The sequence below is a fragment of the Periplaneta americana genome, chromosome 13, assembly GCF_040183065.1.
Source record: "Periplaneta americana isolate PAMFEO1 chromosome 13, P.americana_PAMFEO1_priV1, whole genome shotgun sequence".
NCBI lineage: Eukaryota > Metazoa > Arthropoda > Insecta > Blattodea > Blattidae > Periplaneta > Periplaneta americana.
Window position 1 is genome coordinate 39,256,953 of NC_091129.1, and position 26,369 is coordinate 39,283,321.

Here is a 26,369-nt window from a genome sequence, read left to right on the forward strand (position 1 = left end):
TCAAGTCATTAATAACTTTATGCAGTAATGGGTTAATAACGTTGGTATTTTTTTTCCTTGCGAGGGCGTGTCGGTATAGTACACAATGACTACTTGTGCAGTTTTTTAAAATTTCTTGATCCTTGTAACAGCGCCAGCAACAGGACCTACCATGGGCTTTGCACCATCTGTGCGTACATTAATGCAATTGTTCCATGGTATCGATGAAGGATGGATAGAACAGAGAAAAAATTCTCTTTGGCACCAGGACTCGAACCCGGGTTTTCAGCTCTACGTGCTGACACTTTATCCACTAAGCCACACCGGATTCCAGTTCCGATGCTGGATCGAATCCCCTCAGTTTAAGTTCTACCTCTCAGTTTTCCCTTTGATGGCCTACCCTGTACTGTGTCAGAATATGTGACAGTGGCACAATGTCCAACGCACTATGTACAGCTGTCAAAAGAAAAAGTGGCCGCTCTCCTGGAACAAAGTTCCCTTCGGGTATCTTCGCTACAATTCGGAGACAGGCGATGTTACATGTTGTTGGACCACGTTGCCTGATATCTACAGTTATAATTGAAGTATTCTGTATGTTATTGATAGCATAATGGTAGCGTTCAGATCTCTTATTCATGAGGTCCTGCGTTCGACTACAACCACGTGCTTTTTATGTTCTTTTTTGTTCTGTTTTTGAGAGAGACAAACTATATATAATGGCTCCTTTCTCTTTTATGATTATTTTAGTAATTAACATCAGGTTCATTAATATATTATGCCATGACTTTATCATTATGATATTGTGGCTGCAAATGGAAAGAAAAAAGATTTTATTCTCAATAAAATATCTTTCGTGGCATAAACAAAACAAATTTACTGGCGTCGGCCTTAAAACATTCGAACAATTAAGCGTTCAAAAAACAAAACAAAAAGCCACAATTCAATATTTAGTCTATCTTCTTCTTATCTCGATCATCTTGCAGTCGAGTGGGCATGGAATTGACTTGTCTTTGTAAATAGCGACTGTTTTTAGACACGATATTCCAGGCATTCTGAACATACATACATACATAAGTGTTCTGTCCATGGGCAGGTCTTTCATTGCAAACCCAGCAATCTCCAATCTTTCCTATTTTCTGCCTTCCTCTTAGTCTCCGCATATGATCCACATATCCTAATGTCGTCTATTATTCTTTTCAACCAGAGACCCAACCAATTACTTTTTATCTCTCTAATCAGTTTCAGCATCATTCTTTCTTCACCCACTTTTTCAAACACAATTGTATTTCTTATTTTGTCTGTCCACTTCACACGCACCGTTCTTCTCCACATCCACATTTCAAATGCTTCAATTCGTTTCTCTTCATTTCGTCGTAATGTCCATGTTCCTTCCCCATACAATGCCACACTCCACACAAAGCACTTCACTAGTCTATTCCTTAGTTCTTTTTCCAGAGGTCCGCAGAAGATCCTTCTTCTTCTATGAAAAGCTTCCTTTGTTCATGTTTGCAGTTTTTCTTGGGAAGGATAGGCCTAAATGCGGTAACATCCCGTTGCTTTCCGCACACCACTATTTCTTTCGCATCTTATTAAATTCCAGGGGGCCCAAGCGTGGAGATGAGGAGAGTGGATTTGACTAATTGGGCCCTCCGGACTTCACCGAAAGTCACGGCAAGGGTTAAATATTAATTCTATCAAGATGTTTGACCCGATCAGAGACCGGGAAATCTCAATTAGCCTTTGCCCCCCGCATCCTGCACTAGCTTCTACGATTCATCAGAAAATCGTAGAGTGTGATTGGGCCAATTTTTCCGAAAATGTTTCCACACTTTTGCCCTCGTAGCTCAGCGGACGAACGTCGGAATTTAGATGTCAACGTCTCAGGTTCAATTCCTCGTTACTCCTTTTCATTTTATTGTGGTTCAAGATAGTATAATGTAATAATACAAAAAGAAAAATTAATAGCAGTATTATGCAACTGGATTTTTCCAAACCTAATATTAAATTTATGTTATTTATATCGCTAAAAAACGATTACAATATAAATAACTTGAATATTATTTATACAGTATCACTAAAGAACGATAACACAATATAAATGATAAATATCGGTTTGTTTAATTAATATAAGATATTATATAATACTTATTTAATTATCTAAATAAAATAACCTATTTTACAAAGAAAGATGGTTATTTGTGTTATAATAATTACCTACATAAAATACAGATTATTTATATTGCGAAAGAACAATAACAATATAAATAACTTGAATATTATTTTATAATGCTAATGAAGGAAAACAATATAAATGATATCTTGAATATTATGTATATCGCTAAAGAACGATAACAATATAAAAAACGTGAATATTATTCCTATCGGAATTTCACAGATTTATTACAGATGTATTTAAGAAATTGTACAAGAATAGTAATTAGTAACAGTGTCCTATTTATTCTTCTTGGAGCCAAATTTGTAACTTTTAAAAGTGTGGTTACTATGTTGAAGTGTATGTGTTGCAACGGATGCTTGATTTGTTATGTATGTGAGTCAGTTATGTGATGCTTGATGTCGTCGCAATGTCGTAATTATAGTTTGATTGTGTTTGTGTGACTATTGTGTATTAATTTATGATGTATGGTACGGAAAGCTGCATATTTGTGTTATAGAAGTGTTACGTATGTGTGTTGTTAATGTTTTTGTATGTTTCAAATTGATACCTGATATTTGTTTTGCAATCGGAATGCCTAATTTACAGATTGTTTATGTTTTGTTTACATCGCGTAAGCTAATTTAATTTTCTTTTCCATTTCTCTTTATGCTTATCTTTTTTGTGTATAAAACTATAGCCCTAACATACATATGTGAAATTGGGCTAACCCCCATTGGAGATACTGTAGCTACAATAGTAATAATTATTATTCATATCGTTATAAAACGATAACAGAATACAAATGATGACTTGAATTTTATTCATATCTCTAAAGAACGATAACAAAATATAAATAACGTGATATCCATCAAGAACGATAACTGGATATAAATGATAATTTGAATATCATTTACATCGCTAAAGAACAATTAAAAAATGAAATGAAAACTTGAAGAAGGCGCGAACCCAGAACCTTTGAATCATTAAACAAGCACTCTACCGCTGGTCTACGAGGAGCAGATATGGAACACTTTCATAGTTCGGGAACTGCTTGTACAAGCACATGCATCGTGTAACATCGCCGCGACCCGAAGTGGACTTTGAAAATATTCGCTGTTCACGAGTGCGGCCACTTTTTTTTTTTGACAGCTGTACAGAGATGCACTCATTACAAGCGACTAAGTGGCCGGGATCCGAAGGGATGAGCGCCGTCTTGAATCACTAAGTGATTATTTACGCATATTATAATATTATTATGATATACTTCAGTACATCATAATAATACCATGGTACCGAGTTTTCAATGAAGACATCTGTCAGGGAAAAAAAATCAGAACCTCTTGTAGAAGATGGCAATGGCTTGGAGAACAAAATATCTTCATGAAAGGAATCTGAAAATTCGTACTGCACAAACGTCATTAGCACAGCTAATCCGGCAACGTCCGTGGATTCGTCAAGTTGTAGCAAAAATTTCGTTTGACTGATACGGGAAATTATGGAATTTTTAACATCAATTGATAGATCCTGGTTCCCATTACGCACAGTGTTATTTGATAAGGGCACACTGGAGATCAAGTTTGCAGTTCTTTCGTCCACCATGCACTTCACTACCTTCACTAATAGTGGTTTTATAAGAATTCCGGCAAGGGTGTGAGGTTTACCAGTAAGACCCAGTACATGGCTAACCAAGTACGACGTTCCTAGTGTTTTATAGTTATTTGTCTTTACACGAGATAAAATTTTTGTCTAAACTGCATGGAGTTCGTTATATTTTCTTTTGAAGTAGTCTGCAGTTTTATTTGTGAAGTCAGGAAGAGTTTCGAAATGCTGCCTAAGCTTGGCAGGGAACATAGAACTATTGGGCAAAATTTTGTTACATATCACACACTGGGGACGTCCATCAGCAAACTCATTGAATCCCATATCCAAATATGAATCACAATATTTTCGTTTTTTACTTCCTTTTCTGTACCTCTACACTAGGCATCGTAAACTCTGAAGCAGGATCATGTGTAGTATATTCTGAATTCTATCCCAAAGAATTCGCACTATTTTCTTCAAAAGTAAGGTTACAGTTGTTATTATCCCCCTTTGACTGAGCACTGGTTGATGACTAATGGCTATAGTAGATCTATTATTATTGCTGCTTCTATCTAGCAAGACGAAATCAAACTACTTTCTGAGAAAGTACTTTTCGCTTGATTGAAGTAGTTTACGTTTTTCGCACTAGAGGCTAGATGGAAGGAGAAATTTTTGTCATCCGCGGTCGGAGCCCGTGAGACTTACTTGCGGAGCCTCAAGGGCTCCGCGGAGCACACTTTGGGAACCGCTGCTCTAGACAATACCTGCACAAACAGCGCTCAACGACTGCGCGCGCTCCTTCGGAGCGGGAGAATCGTGTTTACCGCTCGCCGAATCGGAGAGGAAGAAACGTCAGAAAGACAGACTTGCTATAGGTAGAGGAAAGGGGAACGACCACTCAGCTGTCTAGTGGAGTGCAGTGTGACGAGAGACGATAAAAGTCACTCTCGGCTCCCTTTATTGCGCATGCGCTATCGGTGAAGAAATTCCGCTTCCGGTGTGACGCTGAGCCCCGTTGTAAGCATAAAAATGTTTTATTTACCGCATTAATTGTGAACTGGATTTCTTTTACTTTCATTCGAGATTGATGGATTAGTTTTCAAACTTCTGTAATAATGCCTGTGGTATGCAAACATTGCAGTACCATATTTAGTAAACAGTCTAATTTAAACAGACATTTAAGACATGTACATAAAACAGAGCACGTGAACATGATATCGTATCAGTAATATTATATCTTTCTCTTGTAAAATTTCCAGTTTTGGAATTACAAGGTTTTGATCGCCACCCGACGACGAGCCATTAGTTTCACTATCATTGATATAACCCAATTTATCATTGTATTCCCGTTCACTGCACTTTCAGTGGGGACAATTTTCTTTATTAAGCATTTATTCATTATCAGTAGTTATATAGCCGTTGCTAATCAATTAACGAGCACACACCTACGACGACGATCATAACAAAAAAAAAAAAGCAACCTAAAAACGAGTGTTGATAATGGTTAGTTTTAAATTTTGGGTAATTAAGTAGTAATCATCAGCCAGGCCATCTTCCCGTAATAGAGATCTAGGATAGATACATTACCAAGTATATACATATATTTTAATAATTGTGTAGAAACAAACCATCGACAGGTCATATCGGCCAGGCCATCATCTTACTACAACAGAGATCCAGGGTGTAAAGTGGATACTGGATGACAAGTTAATCATATACAAACGAAATTTAATAAAAGAAAATACATATGATAACGAAGGTGCCCTGGACCTCTATTGCGGGAATATGGAGGCCTGGCCGATTATTACTACATAATTACCATACACTGTTAATTAACTGTTAGCTCTGTGTTATTTCCGCTTGGTAAGACTTAGGACCATTACTGTTCGATCCCAATAGTTCATACATTTGAACTGAACTACAAAAATGTGGATCATGGATAGAGAAGTGAAGTCACTCTGTTGCATGTGTGAAGATTCACCGATCTCAAATTCAGGAAAGATAGCGGCACTGTGAATTGCTTTACCAACATGTTCGACAGCTGACCTCCTCTATCAGTGATTTAGATGGATAAAAACATTTAGGGCCTACAGGAACTCATAAAGTTAGTGGTATATTTTCTAATTTACCATGATATTTAAAATGCTATTGTTCTAAGGGTGTCCCGATTTGTTCTTTTGGATGGTTCCTTGTCCATTTTGTTACTCAACTGTGGAATAATAAATAATAATGAATATAGGTCTATACCGGTAATAATAAAAAAAATATATATATCTTCTTTTTTCCGAGATGTTCCAGTCGAACCAAGCCACTACTCTCTATAGAGTTCAAATAATAATCTTTGGCCTATAACCTACTTCATCTTTCAAACAAATTAATTCAATTTTTGGCTAAACTAGTGCTGAAGTAGTTCCCCGCTTATATACATGTTGCATATACGAATCTGTGACAGGTTAGATTTGGTTAGTTTAGGGTTTTGTTACGCCATGCATATATTTGTCTATGATGCATATACGATCAACTGTATCTACATAAAAAGAAACCCTTATAAATTCAACAATTTTCACTTCCGAAATCACCAGAACTACTTCAGCGCTAGTTTCGCCGCTTTATTTACATAGGAATATCTCTTCGAATTGTTAACAAGGCTGAGATCACTCTTAATTTTACTGGATGTGATGCCCCTGGTTTTATAAATTTGGACACAAAGTGTCTTGCAGCCCCTCTGAAGTTGGCACCTACGTTTGGTGATATTTATTTGCATATCACGAGATTCGTAAGTTGGTTTACAGTTGAAATATCCAGAACTACCTCAGGGCTAGTTCTTGCCGCCCCTCTGAAGTTGTAGATGGAATATTGTGTTAGCCAAGTTTAATATCAATACTACCACCAGAAATTAACTCTTAATACATATAGCCTATCAAGACTTATGAGGAAATATTCTGGAATACAATTATACGAAAATAACGTTTGACTTGGATAACAGGGTCTGGAGTAATAATTGTGAAATCTATCAATGCACTATTATTATAATTGCGTAACTTGTATCACCGAAATGTAAATAATATATGATCGTGACGAAGGTGAATCTAGAATGCGGTGAATAAAACAATTTTTATGCTTACAACAACGAGTTAGATACTATAGAGAGGCTAAAGACCTCTGATAAGCGCTCCCTGCGGAGGCCAACAGTACTATGGATCGTTCCCTAAAAAACATGGCGTCTATAGTACCGCCAGCCTCCGCAAGGAGTGCTTATCAAAGGCACACTGTAACGAGTTGGTACATGTATTATATTTTTCAGATACATCAATATTTAATTTAAACATTTCGCTATAGGTTTTGTAAAAAGCTGATTTATAAATGAAAAAGTAATAATTAAGACTTTAAAATTTCCAAAAATGTCTCATTCCCTCGGATTTAAATGAAATGTACCGTAAATCATAATATTCGTTGCTGGATAATTAAACCCTCTCAATACAGGTACCATTGCCGCAGAGAATTATAAGATAAGACAGACAGCATAAGCGAAATATCTGTATTAATAAGTTTGTACCGTGAAGAGTTTAGTATTTATTGTGTTTATAGGGCCTACTCCAACTTTCTTTTTATTAATGCGTTAGGGTTCTTTTTGTTATCAAAGAGGAAAGATAGCACTTGCATCACACACAATTTGTCATTATTGTTCAAAATAATGTAAGAACAGTTTTATTCTGCAAAAGTCTCTGCTTAGTTGCGAGACACGTATGAGATCAATGCTTGTTTCAAATTATATTAGACTACACGATGTCTCCATCACGCGACAATATTTGTTTCAAACTATATTAGACTACATGATGTCTCCATCACGCGAAAAGAAGTGTACCTAGCTGTGGGTCCTGTTGTTTCTGATAACAATGTTAATCGTAAGTATCTTATTGTTTCAATAAATGTGGTGAGATATGATCGTGAGTAACTTTCTATTAGTGTCATTCTTTAATTATTATGTTGCATGCTAAGAGGTTATTTGTAGTTTTAATAATTTCAGTTTTCAAAAGTTCTCTGTGTTAATTCCAATTTCAAATGAATTTTTCTCAATAACTTAATTACTGGATATTTTTTTTTATTTTCGCCACTACCTTTACTATATTTTACTCCTATTAGTTACATACGTCGTCTCTCTTGAAATCACCTGGTGAGCACTGAATTACATAATTTCATATTAGGTTAGACTAGCTGTAAAGTAATTAAATTTGTGACGAAGTCAAAAAATTATTTATTTTTCTTCTGCCGATTAAATTCATCCATCTTTAGGTGCTTTGCTTTGGTTGCATCGAGTATAGCTTGTCATTTAATATCTGGGCTATATTTAGTGAAAGTAATAAAACATAGGCCTACAGCTGTTATAAAACGTAAAGTTTTGTGTGTATTTTACTTTTTACTTATTAACATAGTCTTAATATGTAACTCAATTCACAATAATACTAACTTCATCACAGTCATTTCCTACAACATCCGAGCCACGCCCCTTTATTTTGACTAACCGAAACATGGCGGACCAATGTTCAATTTTCTTCAACTTTCTGAGATCTTTGTCCTCTCTATAGTATCTAACTCGTTGGCTTACAACGAGGCCCAGCATCACACCGGAAGCGGAAATACTACACCGATGGCGCATGCGCAAAAAGAGAGCCGAGGGTGACTTTTATCGTCTCGTTGCAGTGTGTAGGCCTATTCTCAGTAACTGTTTCACGTTGCTTACCTACTGCTACAGTACAGTATGGAGGAATCTAAAAGACGGAAAAGTAATCAGGCAAATTCTTTCAATGTTGCATGGGAAAATGCTTATTTTTTCATAGCTGCTGGAGTAAATACTCAGTGCTTTATCTGCCACAACATTTTGAAAGGTAGAAAGAAACGTAACATAATGCGTCATTACGAGTCCAAAAATAAAGATACTAAAGATATTAATCTTCAACAATTCAAATATCTCTCTTCAGGGATATGTTGAATAAATTACGGGATTTCAGGCGTAAACTTACACTTTTCGTAACTTTTCGTAGAAACTGTTCGTGATGAAGCCATGTTAAACGATTATGTGCAAATATTAATTGAAATTAAAAATGAATTTAATTCTAGGTTCCAAGATCTTGTCTTAAGGCCCACACCTGTGGAATAACGGTTAGCGCGTCTAGCCGCGAAACCAGGTGGCCCCGGTTCGATTCCCGGTCGGGGCAAGTTATCTGGTTGAGGTTTTTCCAGGGTTTTCCCTCAACCCAGTATGAGCAAACACTGAGCAACTTTCGGTATTGGACCTCAGACTCATTTCACCGGCATTATCACCTTCTTCTCATTCAGACGCTAAATAACATAAGTTGTTCATAAAGCGTCGTAAAATAACCTACTAAAAATCTTGTCTTAATTGGAAAGAAGTTTAAAGTTATCATAATAAATTCCTTCAACACTAGTTGAAACAATGTCATTTAAGTTACAGGTGGGCCTGGTTGGCGCAGTTGGTATAGCGCTGGTCTTCTATGCCCGAGGTTGCGGGTTCGATTCCGAGCCAGGTCGATTGCATTTAAGTGTGCTGATATAACCTCGGCAGTTGCGAGCGTCGTTAAATAAAACACAACATTTAACGATTTACAGCTCGGACTTATTGATCTTCAATGTGGCCTAAGGGATAAAGATCGTTTGAATAATACTACTAGCCCGGTTGAGTTTTACAAGACTAAACATTAGCAATAATATCCACGACTACACAGGCTGGCTGTGAAAATGATTGTTATGTTTGGCTCAACACTTATTGAGCAACTGTTTTCTATAATCAACATTAATAAAGGCAGACATCGAACATCTGTAACTGATGTTTCATTACGATCAGTAGACTACTGTTCCTTTCAGCTGCCAACAGCATAAAACATCGTATTCATGTACTGATAAATGAAAATATAAAAAAATGATATTACGTATAAAATTTCTATTATTTCTGTAAAATAAATATGTCTGTATTAATTAATAAGTCCAAGATAGTGTTGCAGACAATGAACGGGAATTCATTTCATGAACCTCGTAATAGTACTTCCCTTTTGTGTACATTTTGTACGAGATCATCCCTTCTTCCAGTCCACCCTTATACAGAGCGCAGCTAATATCTGCATTCCGCTCATGAGCTGTGAGCCGGCTCGGAGAGCGCAAACCTTGTGCAGGCCTTCGATTAATATTACAGCTCATGCATTGCGACTTGATGTCATCGTGAGTACAAGCTTTCCGACGGGTGCTTGACGGAGTGACCGCTCCAGTCTTGTCCACAAGCGTGGCCTTTTCCACTCACCACAGATCCAGTTGTTTCCCATTCGTTTACCAGTTCGGTATTGTTTGTCTTTGGAGGGCATTACGAACACCAAATTCTCTCTGGTATGCCCTTTGAGTAGCTGTAACATTGAATCCAGTATTGCTTCACAAGGAAGACCCGTTGATTCAATCTGTACTGCATTTTCAGTGACTAAAACAAACATTTCGAAAACAGCTGCCGACAATAAGGAGTAAAGAATAAACATCTGCGCATCTCGTGACAGGGAATCAAAACTTCTGCTTAATTGGGCGTTAAAAACTGGTCATTAAGTAAATTTTCAGCCGAATAAATAAAGAATTTTCAACATTTGCTATAGAGGTTAGTAATCTCACAATGATCCTTTCTATACATTTGAGGTATAACAAATTCTGGCAAGCATCATTCGTTTTGAAATAAAGAAAGAAAGAGATGTGTTAGTTCTAATAAATCACCACTATGATTATTGTGTAAGTGTAACAATGATACAAGCATTTTTATTACACTAAATTAAAGCGAAGTTTAAATTAAGAAAAATGGATGGCTGTGAAAAAATTACATTTTAAAGGATATTCATGAATACATTCTATTAAAAGATACTAGGCCTATAATATTAATGGATTAATAATAATAATAATAATAATAATAATAATAATAATAATAATAATAACAACAATAATGTAGTCAGTTCAAACATTAAACCGCTACAAATATTATAATATTTGAGATAGGGAAAAAACAAAAACATCACAGTGTTGGGCAAACAACGAGTTTACAAAACATAGGGAAGATGTCCGCCGTTCTCTTGTTCAACGTAGGGCCACAGTCTAGTATATACAGACACGAAGCTTGAGTTGTGAGGATGATAGGAACAATAGACTGTGCCGATACTATTTCGCATTGTCTATAATGAGGCGATATTAGTGATCCTAGCGGTTAGCAACTATCTACGGATGCATATTTACTACGTATTGAGCTCCCAGTGTCTGCGACACCATGCACAGCATTTTGCAGATAATGTCTTGGAATATTGGCAATTTCTTGCGAGATAGCATCTTTCAGTTGCAGTAGGGTTGTTGGATGTGTCAGGAAAACTCGTTCTTTAAGGTAACCCCACATCCACGATGGGACCCCATAGTGGCTCCCCACTCTACGCTGAACACAACCGCCAGACCACTCGGCTAACTCCGACCCGCCTCCCAAAGCCGGAGCAATCCGAGACCGCACGCAGCTTCAGGGGAGTTGTTTGCTACATAACTCCGTGCACGGTGGGTCCATCTTCTCGCTCCCAATGTTTGCTACATAACTCCGTGCACGGTGGGTCCATCTTCTCGCTCCCAATGTTTGCTACATAACTCCGTGCACGGTGGGTCCATCTTCTCGCTCCCAATGTTTGCTACATAACTCCGTGCACTGTGGGTCCATCTTCTCGCTCCCAATGTTTGCTACATAACTCCGTGCACTGTGGGTCCATCTTCTCGCTCCCAATGTTTGCTTCATATCTCCGAGCACGGTGGGTCCATCTTCTCGCTCCCAATGTTTGCTTCATAACTCCGTGCACTGTGGGTCCATCATCTCGCTCCCAATGTTTGCTACATAACTACGTGCACGGTGGGTCCATCTTCTCGCTCCCAATGTTTGCTACATAACTCCGTGCACGGTGGGTCCATCTTCTCGCTCCCAATGTTTGCTACATAACTCCGTGCACGGTGGGTCCATCTTCTCGCTCCCAATGTTTGCTACATAACTCCGTGCACTGTGGGTCCATCTTCTCGCTCCCAATGTTTGCTACATAACTCCGTGCACTGTGGGTCCATCTTCTCGCTCCCAATGTTTGCTTCATATCTCCGAGCACGGTGGGTCCATCTTCTCGCTCCCAATGTTTGCTTCATAACTCCGTGCACTGTGGGTCCATCATCTCGCTCCCAATGTTTGCTACATAACTACGTGCACGGTGGGTCCATCTTCTCGCTCCCAATGTTTGCTACATAACTCCGTGCACGGTGGGTCCATCTTCTCGCTCCCAATGTTAGCTTCATAACTCCGTGCACTGTGGGTCCCATCTTCTCGCTCCCAATGTTTGCTACATAACTCCATGCACGGTGGGTCCATCTTCTCGCTCCCAATGTTTGCTTCATAACTCCGTGCACTGTGGGTCCCATCTTCTCGCTCCCAATGTTTGCTACATAACTCCGTGCACTGTGGGTCCCATTTTCTCGCTCCCAATGTTTGCTTCATAACTCCGTGCACTGTGGGTCCATCTTCTCGCTCCCAATATTTGTTTCATAACTCCGTGCACTGTGGGTCCATCTTCTCGCTCCCAATGTTTGCTACATAACTCCGTGCACGGTGGGTCCCATCTTCTCGCTCCCAATGTTTGCTACATAACTCCGTGCACGGTGGGTCCATCTTCTCGCTCCCAATGTTTGCTTCATAACTCCGTGCACTGTGGGTCCATCTTCTCGCTCCCAATGTTTGCTACATAACTCCGTGCACTGTGGGTCCATCTTCTCGCTCCCAATGTTTGCTACATAACTCCGTGCACGGTGGGTCCATCTTCTCGCTCCCAATGTTTGCTTCATAACTCCGTGCACTGTGGGTCCCATCTTCTCGCTCCCAATGTTTGCTACATAACTCCGTGCACTGTGGGTCCATCTTCTCGCTCCCAATGTTTGCTACATAACTCCGTGCACGGTGGGTCCATCTTCTCGCTCCCAATGTTTGCTACATAACTCCGTGCACGGTGGGTCCCATCTTCTCGCTCCCAATGTTTGCTACATAACTCCGTGCACGGTGGGTCCCATCTTCTCGCTCCCAATGTTTGCTACATAACTCCGTGCACTGTGGGTCCATCTTCTCGCTCCCAATGTTTGCTACATAACTCCGTGCACGGTGGGTCCCATCTTCTCGCTCCCAATGTTTGCTACATAACTCCGTGCACGGTGGGTCCCATCTTCTCGCTCCCAATGTTTGCTACATAACTCCGTGCACGGTGGGTCCCATCTTCTCGCTCCCAATGTTTGCTACATAACTCCGTGCTCGGTGGGTCCATCTTCTCGCTCCCAATGTTTGCTACATAACTCCGTGCACGGTGGGTCCCATCTTCTCGCTCCCAATGTTTGCTACATAACTCCGTGCACGGTGGGTCCCATCTTCTCGCTCCCAATGTTTGCTACATAACTCCGTGCACTGTGGGTCCCATCTTCTCGCTCCCAATGTTTGCTACATAACTCCGTGCACGGTGGGTCCCATCTACTCGCTCCCAATGTTTGCTACATGACTCCGTGCACGGTGGGTCCCATCTTCTCGCTCCCAATGTTTGCTTCATAACTCCGTGCACTGTGGGTCCCATCTTCTCGCTCCCAATGTTTGCTACATAACTCCGTGCACGGTGGGTCCCATCTTCTCGCTCCCAATGTTTGCTACATAACTCCGTGCACGGTGGGTCCATCTTCTCGCTCCCAATGTTTGCTACATAACTCCGTGCACGGTGGGTCCCATCTTCTCGCTCCCAATGTTTGCTACATAACTCCGTGCACGGTGGGTCCCATCTTCTCGCTCCCAATGTTTGCTACATAACTCCGTGCACTGTGGGTCCATCTTGTCGCTCCCAATGTTTGCTACATAACTCCGTGCACGGTGGGTCCCATCTTCTCGCTCCCAATGTTTGCTACATAACTCCGTGCACGGTGGGTCCCATCTTCTCGCTCCCAATGTTTGCTACATAACTCCGTGCACTGTGGGTCCCATCTTCTCGCTCCCAATGTTTGCTACATAACTCCGTGCACGGTGGGTCCATCTTCTCGCTCCCAATGTTTGCTACATAACTCCGTGCACGGTGGGTCCCATCTTCTCGCTCCCAATGTTTGCTACATAACTCCGTGCACGGTGGGTCCCATCTTCTCGCTCCCAATGTTTGCTATATAACTCCGTGCACTGTGGGTCCCATCTTCTCGCTCCCAATGTTTGCTACATAACTCCGTGCACGGTGGGTCCCATCTACTCGCTTTCAATGTTTGCTACATAACTCCGTGCACGGTGGGTCCCATCTTCTCGCTCCCAATGTTTGCTTCATAACTCCGTGCACTGTGGGTCCCATCTTCTCGCTCCCAATGTTTGCTACATAACTCCGTGCACGGTGGGTCCCATCTTCTCGCTCCCAATGTTTGCTATATAACTCCGTGCACGGTGGGTCCCATCTTCTCGCTCCCAATGTTTGCTACATAACTCCGTGCACTGTGGGTCCATCTTCTCGCTCCCAATGTTTGCTACATAACTCCGTGCACGGTGGGTCCCATCTTCTCGCTCCCAAGTTTGCTTCATAACTCCGTGCACGGTGGGTCCCATCTTCTCGCTTCCAATGTTTGCTACATAACTCCGTGCACTGTGGTTCCATCTTCTCGCTCCCAATGTTTGCTACATAACTCCGTGCACGGTGGGTCCCATCTTCTCGCTCCCAATGTTTGCTACATAACTCCGTGCATGGTGTGTCCCATCTTCTCGCTCCCAATATTTGCTTCATAACTCCGTGCACGGTGGGTCCCATCTTCTCGCTCCCAATGTTTGCTATATAACTCCGTGCACGGTGTGTCCCATCTTCTCGCTCCCAATATTTGCTTCATAACTCCGTGCACTGTGGGTCCCATCTTCTCGCTCCCACACTGAAGTCTAAACCAATGTATAAATTAGTTACCATAATATCTACATTATCATCAGGGTTTTTTTGTATTGAACATTTTGGATATTTAAAGTATTAATATCCTTCTAGTCAAGTATTTACTTGGAGGTAACACGTCTTTAGGGACTGCTACTTTGAGCAATTGAAGGGTTGCTTGCAAAAACGAGATAGCTTCACTTTTACAAAGCTGTGGAAAACAGCAAAAAACATTCTGAAAATTTCAAATTTTTAATGAGCTTCTTTCCTTTTTATGACTTTTTCCTGGTGCCTGGGAGTTTCATTTTATCACTCACTCGTTTATTAGGCATACAAACAGCAATTGGGTGGGGGGTAATATATGAACAAATAATGGAGCTATCCCCTTCTTGCAATTGGATATAATTAGCCACATCTTGCACTGAAGACATTTGCTGTGCGAATATCGTGAACTGCAGCACATGCAGAGTGGCGCACCTCCTGCAGCGCGTGACATGCAATTACATCGAGGAGAACATGTGATTGATACTTACTTACTTACTTACAAATGGCTTTTAAGGAACCCGAAGGTTCATTGCCGCCCTCACATAAGCCCGCCAGCGGTCCCTATCCTATGCAAGATTAATCCAGTCTCTATCATCATACCCCACCTCCCTCAAATCCATTTTAATATTATCCTCCCATCTACGTCTCGGCCTCCCTAAAGGTATTTTTCCCTCCGGTCTCCCAACTAACACTCTATATGCATTTCTGGATTCGCCCATACGTGCTACATGCCCTGCCCATCTCAAACGTCTGGATTTAATGTTCCTAATTATGTCAGGTGAAGAATACAATGCGTGCAGTTCTGTGTTGTGTAACTTTCTCCATTCTCCTGTAACTTCATCCCGCTTAGCCCCAAATATTTTCCTTAGAACCTTATTCTCAAACACCCTGAACCTATGTTCCTCTCTCAGAGTGAGAGTCCAAGTTTCACAACCATACAGAAGAACCGGTAATATAACTGTTTTATAAATTCTAACTTTCAGATTTTTCGACAGCAGACTGGATGATAAGAGCTTCTCAACCGAATAATAACACGCATTTCCCATATTTATTCTGCGTTTAATTTCCTCCTGAGTGTCATTTATATTTGTTACTGTTGCTCCAAGATATTTGAATTTTTCCACCTCTTCGAAGGATAAATCTCCAATTTATATATTTCCATTTCGTACAATATTCTGGTCACGAGACATAATCATATACTTTGTCTTTTCGGGATTTACTTCCAAACCGATCGCTTTACTTGCTTCAAGTAAAATTTCCGTGTTTTCCCTAATCGTTTGTGTATTTTCTCCTAACATATTCACGTCATCCGCATAGACAAGAAGCTGATGTAACGCGTTCAATTCCAAACTCTGCCTGTTATCCTGAACTTTCCTAATGGCATATTCTAGAGCGAAGTTAAAAAGTAATGGTGATAGTGCATCTCCCTGCTTTAGCCCGCAGTGAATTGGAAAAGCATCAGATAGAAACTGACCTATACGGACTCTGCTGTATGTTTCACTGAGACACATTTTAATTAATCGAACTAGTTTCTTGGGAGTAACAAATACAATAAGAATATCATATAATACTTCCCTCTTAACCGAGTCATAAGCCTTTTTGAAATCTATGAATAACTGATGTACTGTACCCTTATACTCCCATTTTTTCTCCATTATCTGTCGAATAAAAAAAATTTGATCAATAGACGATCTATTACGCCGAAAACCGCACTGATGATCCCCAATAATTTCATCTACGTACGGAGTTAATCTTCTCAAAAGAATATTGGACAAAATTTTGTACAACGTCAACAAAAGTGATATTCCTTGAAAGTTACCACAGTTGGTTTTGTCCCCCTTTTTAAAAATAGGTACAATTATGGACTCCTTCCATTGTTCTGGTACAATTTCCTTTTCCCAAATTGCAAGTACAAGTTTATAAATTTCGCTATATAATGCTCTCCCACCCTCTTGTATTAATTCTGCTGGAATTTGGTCGATACCTGGAGACTTGTACTTTTTCAGATTTTCTATCGCAATTTCGACTTCTGAAAGCGTGGGTTCGGGTATAAATGGCTCAGCAGTTTGTATTTCAATTTCGTCCCGATCAATTCTATTTGGCCTATGTACATTTAGTAGTTGCGCAAAATAGTTTTTCCATCTGTTTAGGATTGATGGAGAGTCTGCAAGCAAGTCACCATTCTCATCCTTGATCACGATTACCCTTGGCTGATATCCGTTCTTAAATTCCTTTATACCCTTATATAAATCTTGAATGTTTTTATTCTTACTATTTGTTTCTACCTCATTCAGTTTTTCCTTCAAGTAACCTCTCTTTTTATTCCTAAGTGTACGACTTGCTTCCCGTCTTTCATTGAAATAATTATCTCTCTTCTCCTCAACTGGATCCTGTAAGAATTTCAATTTTGCCTGTTTCCTTCTTTCTACTACCATGCAACAATCTTCATCAAACCACGTTTCTTTTTCTTAGTTTCATAATAACCTATGCTCTGCTCAGCTGCAATTTTGATACTATCTCTGATATTTTCCCACACGCTATTAACATCTAATTCTTTCTCAACTTCGTCGGAACTTTCTAAAGTGGCAAACCTATTCGAAATTTCGACCTGATAATTTTGCTTAGCTTCCTTCGTCCTTTAATTTCAAAATATTGAATTTGGTAATATTAACTTGTTGCTCTACTCGCTTGGCTACTGATAATCTTTCTCTTAATTCTCCAATCACCAAATAATGGTCAGAATTACAGTCTGCACCCCTGAAAGTTCGAATATCTACTATACTAGTATGTCTCCGTTTATCTATCAAGATGTGATCTATTTGGTTGTGTTTCAATCCATCTGGAGAAGTCCAAGTATATTTATGTATATCCTTATGGGGGAATGTTGTACTTTTGACAATTAAAGTTTTCGATGTGGCAAAGTTGACTAATCTAACTCCATTGTCACTACTAATTGCGTGTAGGCTCTCTTTTCCAATAGTTGGTCTAAAAATATCCTCCCGTCCTACGTTAGCATTGAAATCCCCCAATAAAATTTTTCATGTGATATCTAGGGAACTGATCAAAAGTATGTTCCAATTCCTCATAGAAGCTATTCTTTATATGGTCGTCTTTCTCTTCTGTAGGGGCGTGAGCATTTATAACTATGATGTCGCACCATCTACCCTTAAGTACTAAATATGATAACCTGTCACTGATAAATTCGACCTTTTTTACTGCTGATTTTATTCTTTTATGAACAAAGAATCCTGTTCCTAATTGGTGATTATTGTTTCCTTCCCCATAATACAACAAGTAATCTCCTATTTGTGATATGCCATTCCCATCTAACCTAACCTCTTGTACTTCTACGAAGTATATTCTATATCTAGCTAGTTCTTTTGCTACTAATGTTACCCCTCCTGTTCTATAAAGACTAGTTACGTTCCAAGTGCCAAATCTCAAATCCTTATTCCTTTGCTGTGGTTGTGCCAGAGAATCAGTCCTATTCCAAGGCTTATTATAGGGATACGTAACAAGCTGTTTTTTTATGGTGATAGCCCTTCGCTCAACCCCCAAGCTGGAGGACCACCCCTTATCGGCTGTCCACGACTGCTTATTCAATATATTCACAGCTACCCTCCATATCTGGAGGCCGTCTCCTCTATCCGCAACCTGAGGACGCGCCATGCCGTGGTGATAGGGACCCACAATACATGGATGTGATTGATACACGTAATGTATTTTTTGAACAAGAAATAATTATCAAGATATTAGAGTCAACTTTCTTTTTTTAAATGGGAACCATCTATGTTCTGTATTGCAAATATTCCGTTAGCTTTGTCTAATAACAACTGGCTACCCTACTGACTGTTTGAACGTCATCGGTAAGAGTAAACATGAGCAATGTCTGACCGAGGATCGAACAGAGGGAGGACAATTCTGGTTAGAGTTGAGCGTCAATTAAATTACAATCACAATATCCTGTGTATTTTAATAATATGTAAATGTTGCACATGGTGAAGTGAGACATAAAAGTTGTGTACAATAAACAACTATTTGCAAAAAACAAAACACAAAATTTCTGGTATGCAATCAGATTTCTCGCCGATGTATTACCATTCAATTGTCCAGCACAGAACTGAAGAATTGAGGGTTGTATTGGTTAGTGTACAATACTGTGGGTGTGTTCGATCTTCAATTACGTCAACATTATAAACTAGACATAAGAAAGGGTGCGTCAGATATTGTTTATGTTTAGTCTTACCGGTGACATTCAAACAGTCTGTAAAGTAGTCAGTTGTTAGTGGACAGAGCTAACACAACATTTGCAATACAAAACATAGGCTAGTTGGTTGCCATTAAAAAAAGGAAGTTGACTCTAATATCTTGAAAAGTATTTTATGTACAAGCAATACATTACATGCATCAGATGTCCGCTTCGATTTAATTTAACTTGTAATTGTCGGTTTGTCTATTATATGAAATATTTCACACGCTGTCGGAGATGAAAGAGTTAATTGGACCATCCTGTACATACACTGTATATTATATTATATGATGTTATGTTATATTATATTATATTATATTATATTATATTATATTATATTATATTATATTATATTATATTATGTTATGTTATGTTATGTTATATTATATTATATTATATTATATTATATTATATTATATTATATTATATTATATTATATTATATTATATTATATTATAATTTGTTTTGTTTTGTTTTGTTTTGTTATATTATATTATATTATATTATGTTATGTTATATTATATTATATTATGTTATGTTATATTATATTATATTATGTTATGTTATGTTATGTTATGTTATATTATGTAAGTTATGTTATGTTATGTTATGTTATATTATATTATATTATATTATGTTATGTTATGTTATGTTACGTTATGTTATGTTATGTTATATTATGTTATATTACATTATATTATATTATATTATGTTATATTATATTATATTATATTATATTATATTATATTATATTATATTATATTATGTTTTGTTATATTATATTATATTATATTATATTATATTATATTATATTATATTATATTATATTATATTATATTACTTACAAATGGCTTTTAAGGAACCCGAAGGTTCATTGCCGCCCTCACATAAGCCCACCAGCGGTCCCTATCCTGTGCAAGATTAATCCAGTCTCTATCATCATACCCCACCTCCCTCAAATCCATTTTAATATTATCCTCCCACCTACGTCTCGGCCTTCCTAAAGGTCTTTTTCCCTCCGGTCTCCCAACTAACACTCTATATGCATTTCTGGATTCGCCCATACGTGCTACATGCCCTGCCCATCTCGAACGTCTGGATTTAATGTTCCTAATTATGTCAGGTGAAGAATACAATGCGTGCATTTCTGTGTTATGTAACTTTCTCCATTCTCCTGTAACTTCATCCCGCTTAGCCCCAAATATTTTCCTAAGCACCTTATTCTCAAACACCCTGAACCTATGTTCCTCTCTCAGAGTGAGAGTCCAAGTTCCACAACCATACAGAAGAACCGGTAATATAACTGTTTTATAAATTATATTATATTATAGCTGCCTCCTTTTTGCAATGAAACGATTGAGTTCCGCTCCAATTCAACTACAACTCATTACCAAATGCTCGCAATCATACCACACCGTTCTTGTACTAAAAGGTCGGGTATATTTTTTAATGTATGAAACAAGCAAAACATTAATTTGGCCAAAAATGGAGCACACCGCTTTTGTAGGAAGCCCTTCAATCGGACAGATGTTGAAAGTGACGGCACTCATTTATACGAACCAAGCCACTGAAGCATAAGTTTTACTAAGAAGATTAAAAGATTAATAAAAAGAGTGGAATATTAAATTCAGTGTATTGATATCTGTTGTTTTGTTGTTATCGTCTAACATGAAAATTTGTGGATGGCAAGTGTTAAGTTGAAACATTATTTTGTTCTTGGTTTGGTCTTCTTAGCATTGGTCCCAATGAGTAACTCTTACAATGGCGTTTATTGAAGCACAATTTTTACCAGTTTTTTTTTTTCTTTTACAGGACCTGTTTTTCGGGACTGTCCACATTTGTGAGCTTCGTAGGATGGTAAGTAACTCATGAGTGTACATAGCTATAGATGTAATAGTATAACATGTTTCTTACAGGATCTTCTTTAATAGTAGTATAACTGGATCCAAATTGGTAAAGTGTTCACCGGAAAAAAAAATACTCTAAAGTAGATTTAATTTTAGAACATAAATATTCATACCAGTTTCGGATTAGTATACCTTACCTCAAAAGTTATATTTTCTTCCATCTCAACAATGGTACTACGACTTATTGTCCTCTTTCTATCCACTTTTGTTAATATGTAATCATTCATAGGCATTCACAGTTCTTTCTGTTACAATTTGTTATTAAAGTATGAATTACTGATGATTGAATTTTTTTTACGAAAAGGCATGTGACAGCGGTATTGATAAAATATTTCTCTAGGGCAGCCGTGGCGAGAACGTGACTCGCGAGACATTGTGGCTCGCAGTGATAGCTATGCATTTCGCTTGCTTCTAACCTCCGCCAACTCCCACCCTCTCACTCACTGGAGTCAAACTCCATTCCATTTGTATTTGTCTCTGACCTGCGAGTGGCATATATCTCTCTTGAAACCATGTACGAAAGTTCCAAGTAGGATGGGAGGACGTATTTTTTTTGCTGTCAATATGATGAGAATATTAAATGTATGATTTTTTCACAAGTATTAAGAGGAAACGGTTGTAGGGTAAAGATTGGTAATTTCGTGGCAGTGGTTATTTCGTGATACTTTTTCTTTGCTCTTTCGTGAACTAACCAATGGTGTTACGAGATTCAAATTTCCGCCAAGGGATTTCATAAGTTGTGCGACCGTCACTTAAGTCGGTTGACTTGCTAAACGGATGACTGCTGCGCTCGATTTCTGCTCCTCCTCATCAGGATTTCTCACACCGCCATTGTACACAACAAGGGAAAACTATTTGGTGGAAGAGCTGGAGCTCTCAGGATTCTATAGGAAAACTACATGGTTAGAAATGATTGCAGTATTGTAAACTCTACTTGAATTATTATATATTTACAAAATAATGTACAATCAAAGTTACTTACAAGGCATTTCGTTTTCTTCCGCCGACGCCATCACGCTACAGTCTCTTCTTTACCAAAAAGACCCGATTAACGCCCTCCGTCAGTCTCCACTCACTGCCGCGCCTCCTCACCAACAATTTTTGTTTCGTTATCCGTTTCCCGCCCGGGGTACCGACCACGCCATCCACCAGGTGAGATGGGCTTAAAAGCACTTTTGATTTCACGTACTTACAGATGTCGTCTTAATCAAACATCTCTTACATTTAATTTTATTCCGTGCAATACAGTGATAAGTCGCTATAATGAGATTACGCGCAAGAAAAGATTTCGAACAATGCGTGATATAATTTTAACCAATTAAAATGCATGCTTTGTTCTACTGGACCAATGCGATTAGCCAGCAATGATCTGTGGCGTAAGAATACTTCATTGTAGGCAGTGATTTACCACACGCCCGACAAGACTACAACGCTGGCTAAGCATCTCAAGACCGTGTATTCCGCTGACACTGTTCCTGTTTCAAATTTAATACTCCACAGGAAATCATGCTACAGGGCGTTCTTAACGAGTTACAGACCTAACACCATTGGACTTCTTTCTTTGGGGCTGCATGAAGGAGAAAGTGTACCAAACTGAGATAGCAAGCAGGGAAGAGCTCGTTGCAAAGTTTAACACGGCTGCAATGGAGATACACCAGCACGAATTGGATAACGTGCAGCGAGAGGTCAGACGGCGCGGCGTGCTGAAGCGTGTGTTCGTGCAGAGAAGGACATTTTGAGCATCTGCTAGCCTAGCCCTGGGCATAACACATATGTTGTCCAGGTTCCAGAAACATACAGCCACGCTTTGTGTGACTATTGTAGATGCTTCAGTGAGCTTTTATGTTTGGAGAGAGCAAGTTTGCGTCTACTTCTCAGGCGTACAAATTTTGTGGATGTTTGTAATTACATTACAGGCTTATTCCTAAAGGTAAGCATATGATATTTGATACAAATATCTATTGTATTTTCATAAAATTTTAGGAAATGTTTTTGGAATTTTAGATACAGATGTAGTCGCCATATAGGCTTAGCTTTACTGATAGAAATCTTAGCTGTTTGAGGCGAAATTTTGTTGAGCATTAAGCGTTACTTTTTATACTTTTTTAAAATTGTATTACAATACGAATTTTAGAAATCTGAAGATAAGATGTGATAACAAAAAGAAAAGGGGGACGCAGTGGGTTCAGTGTAGCTTCTGTTTGATTTGTTATCATGCTAAGTGCCAATGATAAGTGCTAGATGACTTACTTGCAAGAATTGTGACAGAAGACGAAACATGGCTCCACCATTTTGGACCGGAGACAGAAGCAGACAATGGACTGGCATCATGCAAATTCACCAAAGAAATAGAAATTCAAAAGTACACCTTCGGCAGGAAAAGTTATGGCTACTGTGTTTTTCGATTCAGAAGGACTCTTGCGTGTGGACATCATGCCACACGGAACCACCATTAATTCTAACATGTATGTGGCAACTCTCAAGAAACTTCAAGCTCGACTGAGTCGTGTTCGACGACGTCGGGAGAAGCAGGATGTTCTGCTATTGCACGACAACGCACAGCCATATGTCAGTCACAAGACCACAGACCAGATCAGAAAATTCGGATAGACAACACTGAAACATCCGCCTTACAGTCCTGAACTGGCATCATGCGATTACCATCTCTTTGATAAATTGAAGGATCCCTTCGCGGAACGAGGCTAGAAGATGACTCCCTTGTGCACACCGCTAAAGAGTGGCTCAGACGTGTTGGTCCAGACTTTTAACCGTGCTGGTCTACAGGCCGTCGTCCCTAGGTTACGTAAAGCAGTTGGAAGGGACGGGGATTATGTGGAAAAGTGACAGTTTATTCCTAAAGGATGCATCTATATTCTGTGAAAATAGCAAAGCTGTAGGATAAAAATATAATTTTTAAACAAATGTTATGCATTACTTTTGGAATTACCCTAGTAATATAGGCTATAGTAAAGTCCGTAATAAAAGTGTTCATCCTTTCAGACAAAGAAGATCCCTTTTCAATTACAATTCGTACTTTGATTTCTTTCTTATTATGTTTTCTTGCTATGAATATTAGACGGAATTACTATGTTTGAAGTCTTGTAACAATTAATGAGAATTTCATTTGACTTTAATAAATTTTTCCACAGTTCTTCTACCTCTCACGAAATTATCAATGTAATATCACGAAATTACCAAGGTTATCACGAAATAACCAACCTTTTAGCTTAAGTTGTAAAAGAAGTTTTTGGCACTTGTTCAAGAACATGTCCAACCTTTTTGTCTCCAGATTTGTACAGCAAATTATCGTCTTTTAGATGAAAAAATCGGAATGAGGATATATTTACACATTCGCATTTTAAATGAATTTTCATGATATTATCACGAAATTACCATTGTTTACCCTATAACATAAAACGACATTAGACTACATGTTACTGATGAAACATTAAAAGGTTAAGTGTTATTGTTGTTGTTATCATCATCATCATCATCATCATCTTTGTACGTGGACCCTTTTTCAGCAGATGTACGAATAATGCGGTTAGCTCTTCAATTTGAACTCACTGATGTACAATGTGATGTCAAATGAAAGCCAGATGCAAGGACTTGACAAATGTTGAACTTTCAAGTCTTTGCCAAAAGATAAATATCCGAAGCTTCGTTCTTTCGCTTGCTCTGTTGAAGCCATGTTCGCTACAACTTACGTTTGTGAAAAATTATTTTCAACAATTAAAATAGTAAAAACCAAATTTAGATCACGACTGACAGACAAATAACTTCGTGATCAACTACGACTGGCGGTAAGTGACATAATTCCTGATTTTGAAACTTTGTTGCAGAGACATTCTGAAGACAGTTAATTTTAGGTTGTGATATTGTTCATTTATTGTTCATTTCTTTCTTCGATACACGTACTAAACATTAGTTTTGTAGCCTTGTAATGTATAAAATTATATTTAAATGCTAGACATAAGGAAAATGAAAATCCGTTAATAAGTCAGACAGTTGCTGCACTTCCCCTTCGGGTGTCCGCCTCCCTCCATAGGTGCTATGCACGTTGCAGGTTACACAGTGGCTCGGCGCAGGATTACATTTTCGCCACCGCTGCTCTAGGGCTTACTGTTTCAAATATAAGAATCCTTGCCTGCCCGAACGCATTTATGCATTCCATGACTGCTTATATCGCCGGGTCATGCAATGGTCAAACATGTAACGAATAGAAAAAAAATCGAATTTGGCAGCTCCTAACGGCAAGTGCAATCGCTTGTGGATATCAGTCCTAGCCTATGCTTCATGATTATAGTATGTGATTAGAATGCTGCTTTGTTTCGCTGCTGTAATAGCTTCTTCTTCCTCTTCGTTATTCCGTTACATTCTTTGCTCTTCAAAAAACAAGACAACCGAAAAACTTTCTCGGTGTGGAACTTCCTTAGATTACTAAGTACGGGTTTCACGAATTTATCCACAAGAGTTTCTGTCACAAGTTTCTGACGGTTATTATTCCTAACACACTTCTATATGTCACATTGGCACAAAACAGAACTTTTTTTTTCCATAGTTGGGAGCAGACATGGATGCACATAATCTATTTGGTGCTGCCATTATCATTTCAGCGAAAGTATTGTTACTCGTAAAATCGTCTTATGAGTAGGCAGTATAAGCAGTCATCGGATACGCTCAAGCAGGGGTGATAAAAATAAACGCTATAAAAACACAATTCGTTTTATGCCTGATATGGTACGATATGATATATATAGTGTAGTGTAGTGTAGTGTGTAGTGCTGCTTATGATTAGGTTTTCTCCGGAGCGGTTGTTTGCGCGCTTTCAATCGGAGACGTCTGGTTATCTCCGATTGATGCAGCGCAGGTTGCATATGTGCTGTGGCGCAGACATGCATTTTCCGCTGAGCATTCCTTTAAGGCAGCGTTGTTAGACAGAGACTAAACGGAGCGGAGCGCTCCACTAGACTCGCTGCGTGCTCCGGTGTTTCCACAGACATAAGCAAGTTCACGCACTGACTCTAGCTCCACAACCGGTTTTGGAGCTTACAACTCTGACACTACTGCTGATCGGGTAGTGATTGGAGTCCGCGTATCTTTTAGAATAAGTGCGTAATTTTTTTTGTTTATTTTCTCTTTTTTATTTACCTCTCTCTCTCTTTGGCTCTTCTTTTTTTCTTGTTTTGCCTGAATTATTATGTTAGCTGACAGATTTTTTTTCTAGTTTTGAAATTCATAGTATATGTGGAAAGGCGTATTAGTTTTATATCATTGATCAAATTAATAACATTAAAATTAACTGAAAACTAACGCAGAAGTAAAGCTTTTCAGTAGCTAATGTAAACATTTATAATTTGCCTGTACAGTAAACACTCGTTTATTCACAAACAGTTTTTGTCAATTATTATTCTAATCGGTTTAGTTTAACGTAAAATATATTAAGGGAGTTTCAGAATGGGACAAAAGAAACGTGTGGTATCAATGGG

At 38.7% G+C, this 26,369-nt stretch overlaps 1 long non-coding RNA gene across 1 annotated transcript in view; it reads left to right on the forward strand.

Moving 5' to 3' along the window:
* LOC138711552 (uncharacterized) overlaps positions 1-26,369 on the forward strand; it is a 92,832-nt gene that overhangs the window by 46,918 nt on the left and 19,545 nt on the right. Inside the window, exon 3 of the long non-coding RNA XR_011335376.1 lies at positions 20,786-20,830. This is a non-coding gene — a long non-coding RNA (uncharacterized lncRNA). The remainder of the gene's footprint in view (positions 1-20,785; positions 20,831-26,369) is intronic.